The sequence below is a fragment of the Bremia lactucae genome, linkage group LG10, assembly GCF_004359215.1.
Source record: "Bremia lactucae strain SF5 linkage group LG10, whole genome shotgun sequence".
NCBI classification, from domain to species: domain Eukaryota; phylum Oomycota; class Peronosporomycetes; order Peronosporales; family Peronosporaceae; genus Bremia; species Bremia lactucae.
Window position 1 is genome coordinate 3,954,956 of NC_090619.1, and position 6,091 is coordinate 3,961,046.

Below are 6,091 nucleotides of genomic sequence, written 5' to 3' on the forward strand. Positions count from 1 at the left end.
ACGCGTTCGTGCCCATCAGCATCTGTTTGTAATAGAACACTGCCGATGCGTCACAGACGACACTGAAAGGCTAATTTGGGTTTGGCAGTGCCAGAATCGGGCATGGATAAGACTATCCCAAACTGCTCGAAAAGCATTATTTTCGGTGCTAGTCCAGCACCATTCTGTATCCTTTTTAAGGAGATTAGATAATGGCCTAGCCATATCAGCGTAATTTTCGCTATATTTGTGTAAATAATTGGCGAGACCCAACCACTTACGCAAATCCTTTTGGTTTTTAGGAACCGGCCAATCTACTATGGCTTTTACCTTAGCGGGATCCGCTCTAAGGCCTCGCTTTCCAATGAAGCATCCTTAAAACGGAATTTCGCCTGCGCCAAAAATGCATTTAGATGCATTGGCATACAATTTATTTGTGCGCATGCACTCGAGCAATGCTCGCAAATGGTCTTAATGGTTTTCCACATCCGACCGGCCCTGCTCCGCACGACTATGGACAAAAACGTCATCGAAATAAGTCTGTGCATAACCTCGATGAGGGCGGACAGTTGCGTCACTAGACGATTAAATGATGCCGGAGCGTTAATAAGCCCTTGTGGCATAACCAACCACTCCCACGGCATACCGCTTGGGGTGCTAACCGCTGTAAGCGGGACATCGCTAGCTCGCATGAGCAATTGGTAGTAATCATCGACTAAGTCCAATGCACTGTACATTGTACATCCCACCCATATTGTTCTGAAAAACATCCTTTCTAATAATGGGGGTTTGTGCTGTATAGTGACAGCATTAAGCTTATTATAAGCATGTACAATGCGCCACTTACCATTTGGCTTTGTGACACAAAATGTCGGTGTCGAATGAGGAGATTTGCTATCTCGTACCATTCTAGCCTCGTGCTTAGCACGGAAGAAATCGTCAATGACGTCACACTGCTCCTTTGGTAAAGGCCATTGTCTTGTGACACAGCATTTGGTTCCCGGAACTAAGTCAATTTCATGACGAACACCTCTATCCAGAGGTAAAAGAGATGGTAGGTTATTACATACCACATCTTGGAAAGATCGATGACCCATTTCGCGAACTAAGTGCAGCTTTTGTGTCATCCAGGACAGCTTCGTCTAGAAGTGACGATTAGTTTAACTCAACCATAGGTCGAATGACCACCATTTCAGATAAGTCACTAGCCTTTATGGCTCGACCGCACTCATCAATAGACATTTCGTCTAGCTCTAAAAGATCACGTAACGAAGGGATTTCCGCAAGGCTAGTTTCTCCCTCAATGTAACCGTTACACCATTTACAAGCGTGTGTAATTGTTCACTCGTATCACTTTGTGAGGGTTTACATGCTTCGTGTCCATCCTGTCTTGAAATAGAGACAATACGCCTCTTATAGGCCGGGACATTCACGACCCCAAATTTTTCAGCCTGTATTGGTTCTATATTAGGCATGGTGTCTAATTCGACATCCGACAAAGAGTTAGGCAACTCAACTTTCTTGTCCAGCGACCGCTTACGTGTCGCTTCACGTGCAATAGAGGAGTTTGACCGTAATACCCTGGCGAACTGCCAATAGTGTCAGTATTGACACTGAGTATGGTGCCACCTCGGCCGACCACACTACGTGGACTTAGACGTGCCACTCTACGTATCTCAGGGATATTGCACCCTTGATGACTCGGCCTTAGGCCAACTATGCTTCCAGCATGCAGTGAATCGATATTAGAACAGTGTTACTCGACGAGTACGTGCCGTTCCACTTCCTTCTTTTGAGTCGGGCTCAGAATTATTGTTTTCAACATTGGAGTTTATTATCTCAATCATTCCAATGTCTAAAACACTGACAGATTCAGTCCGTAATCCGCGCCAATAGCACGTTTGTTGCCTAGCAAAGGTGGGCTTATCAAAGCCCTTCAGAGTCGCTTGAGCGACTAACAAGGCAGGCTTGTACTCACGCCACGTTCCATTACGCACCGAACAAATTGGGGCTAGGACCTGTTTACTTTCACCTCCGAGATGTTCAACAAAGCCTAGGTCTTCTTCAGTAGGGAGCCCCCTAAGGTTCGTTTACCCTGTCGAGTCGCTATGAGCTGTGATCGGATCCCTGCTTCACCTATTTCCCCTTAATTAAAGACGCCCAACGTTGCCAAGGCAAACTTGCCTTACGTCAACGAGGTAATTGTCTCGTCTGCTGCGCTAGCTAGCGCAGTGACCATTCATGAGAGCCCATAGAGGTGCAGCAGCTTCTCATTTGGGTAAAACCCCAACATCTATCGTTCAGATATCATACACAATAGGTCGGACGCAGAAGATCCTGAGCCTAAAGCCCCACCGCGGCACGTGAAAGTGTCCAGTCGGTGTCACAATTTAGCCGTATTGAATCTGGCTATGCGACTGGTGGCATACTGCTTGTGCCACCTCCATCCGAATGGCCTCGCTCGGATGGAACTCGTGCGTCGCTCCTAGAGCGCGCTACTATAGACGCTAATAACTATTGTAGTGTCTACTCTTCGTGGGAGGTCCAAAAGTAATCACTTGGCCGTGTTTCCCCGATCACGGTCGTGTTGCGTTGAAATGAAACAACCGACCAATACGAAGCAGAATTCTTGCACCGCTTTCATCCACATAGCGATGTGGCAAAACAACGCTCGCAGCGAATCTACTTCGCTCGCTTGCGCGTGAGAGAAATGATGGGTGGTACTGTACCCCCTTTTTCTTCTCAGCACGCTACTCCTGCTAGTCCATTTGGAACAACGGAGTGACAACTGGTGCTCCTTTTCATAGGCAGACACCACGCCCGGTACGTCGACGCGCAGAGCGTCGACCGGTTCCGAGTCGAAATCTTCGGGTATCCTCTCCACTGGACGACGATCTGAGGCTTATGCTTCATGGAGCGGTGGGCAAGCAATCTTTCAACAAGGAAGCGTCAGTTCCCAGCAGCATCCACTGATGCAGGCGGCGCCCGATAAGAGTGGCAATACACCCACCTACTCGCGGCAGCCTATCCTGCGTCCGTTCAGGCGCGGAATGCTGCTTAAAGACGCCCGACTCACGGTCCGCGTCACCATCGGTCTGCTTAGACGAATGGGGTTATGTGATTTCTTCTGGATCAACATACCGTTTCAGACGACCCACGTAAAAGATGGGTCGTCTTCATATACGGCGGGAGTGTGAGCCTATAATTAAAGTTTTTAACCTAAACGGCCCGATGAAACGCGGCAATAATTATCGTAGTAGCTCCAGGTAGTATAGAAATTGCAATTTTAGGTAGCGGTACTAAATAGTACTTTTCCCCCACTCTAAAGCGTTCATTGTTTTTCGACCACTTCGGTCAGCATATTCTTTTGCTTGTCCTGTGCGCTTGCCATCGCGTCACTACTTTCCGTGTGATTGCCACTCGCTCATCCACAAAGCGTTGAGTCTCGCTCACGCTTTTAGCATCAATCTCGCCTATAACACCGCCAAGAGGTCCGTAATAGTACGTAGTTGTCTGTAACGAAACATCGTTGTTGTTTAGAAGCACAGGCATATCTTGCTGTGACTACATACTGATTATGGCTAAACCGGCAGGGTCCCTAGGGCAAGTTTCCATCGTTGGCATGATTCACTCACAGGTCATCGTCGTGTTGACGAAACCATGTTCCTCTTTCGCACCGAGCGTAGTGACGGTACTCCCCCACTTTAGACTCGGGCTGCGCCCTAACGAGACTGGCGTCCAAGGATGGCGCAGTCCGTTTATATAAAAAAATGGTGTCTTACACATACTGGCGTTGACACTGTTATTCATAGCGAACTCTACAAAGGGCAATTGTTTGCTCCTTTCTTTAGGAGCCGCTATCGTGCGTAATTTATCCGCCACGACCCGATTGGCTCGTTACGTTTGGCCATCGGTCTGAAGATGATCTGCGGTCGACATGTGGAGCTTGCTACCTAGCAGCTCACCAAAACCCTGACGTTGACCGTAGATCCCGGATCGATACGATGGACTCGGGCATCCCGTGTAGTTGGGATAAATGATCCAGGAACAAGAGAGCTGCTTTCTTGTCTGTGATCGATGTTTTACATGGTGCTAAATGCACTATATTGCTCAGTGTCTGCAAAGACGAGGAACACCGTCCGACCCAATATATTGGAACTGGTGGCGGCTTCAGTGGCGCACTGTTGGACGGTACAGGCTTAATGCGCTGACACTGTTCGCAAGAGTGAATATAGTTGGCCACCCAATTATATAGGTGTGGCCACCACAATTCCTCTGGCACTCGTAATAATGTCTTTTCACGGCCCAGATGTCCATTAGATGGTGCATCATGGAGCTGGTGAAGGATCATCAGCTTGAGATCTGTGTCATGAGGCACATATATTCTCAAGGAACCACAAGGTGACAGCTGATGCCATAACAGGCCAAGGCATCACAAGGTGACAGCTGATGCCATAACAAGCCATCGCTGAAGCTAAAGCGATTTAGCTTAGCTCTCAGGTGCGGCGTAAGGGTCACCTTTCGCCCACCAAAGTGATCCAACAACAGGCGACAATGTTCGTCCTGACTGTAACTCTCTTGTTTTTTAGAGGCTAACGAGCTCTTTACGTGGTGAGCCTTAATGGCTGCCAATGCTGACGGATGAAATTGTTCTTTAGCGTTAGACACACTTTCCTGGTGTCTTTCCTCAAAGTCTGGTCTGCGCGATAAAGCGTCAGCCAAGACATTCGACTTACACGGCTTGTATTCAACTTTGAAATTAAATTTAAAGAAGTATGTAAGCCAACTTGCCATTCTTGGCGATAAGTGCGGTGAGTATATTGCAGTCCGGAATAATGCCTGATCCGTATAAAACCAAATGGTTCGGTGCCCAATTGGTGCACTCGAAACTTAGCAAGAGCATACTTGTTTGCAAGTAGCTCCTTGTCATGCACAGGGTAATTCAGTTCTGCGGCTTCCAAAAGCCGGAACTGGTAAGAAATGACACGGTCAACGCCGTCGTCGTCATTTTGCATGATCGCGCTGCCGATTGCAAAATCGCTTGCGTCGCAGACGACGTTATAGGGCTTATCCGCGTCTGGCAATGCTAAGACCAGTGCCTCTACAATAGATTACTTCACTGATGTGAACGCATCATCTTGTTCTTTATAACCAAACCCATTCTGCGTCCTTTTGAAGAAGGTCAGAAAATGGTTTAGTTTGCTCAGCATAATTCTGACTGTACTTATGCAAGTAATTAGCGAGACCTAGGATGGGTAAAATACCCTTTTATCTATTTTAAAATAGTTAGTTACTTAAATCCCATTTATTATGGGTAATAAATGTGGTCGCCGCCAGATATAAATCTGGCGGCCAAACTCTTTTTTTAATTAGCTAGGGTAAGGTTTTTAGATTTAAATAATTAAATAAAGTTCAGTTCCCCTTTTGGTCTTAAAGCGTTAAGTGCCTTCTTAAGGCTTGCGCATTGATCTGTAAGAGATAGAAGCCTTTCTAAGGTATATCCTCTTGGTGTAACGGGGCACTACGACTTGTACTGCTTCAGTAAAAGTCCACTTCGCACTGCTTCAGTTGCGAGTGGTGCCCTACGTTATTTCACGTTCACTAGTACGTGCAGAGGAAGACTTCTTTTTAAGGTAACTAGCTTAAAGAGGGTAAAATGAAAAACTGTATTACATATAATTAAGTTTCTCTTGTTCTATCTTTGTAAATGCTAACTTAATTATAATCTAAAACTAAACATGTCATTGAATTCTTATCTCTATCTTATCTGGAACTCTCTCTTTGATTACTCCTACAGCTGATTAATCTGCGGAATAAATAGATATAATGGTCTATACCTATTTATGGATAAGAATTCTGAATATTACTATATAAAGTAATATCCTCCAAATATTATCTACCTTTTAGATAATATATTAATTAACAACCTTTAAGTGTTAATTTCATGTAACGATACACCCCGTTACATCACCCCTCCCTTAAACGACAATCACTCTGAATGTCATTAGATGGAGTGGTCGCTAAATGACCACTTAATTTTTAAAATGTTTTTGATTGGTCAGATCCATCATTTTAAATTCCATCGCATGAAGGAACAATTCATGCGGGGTGA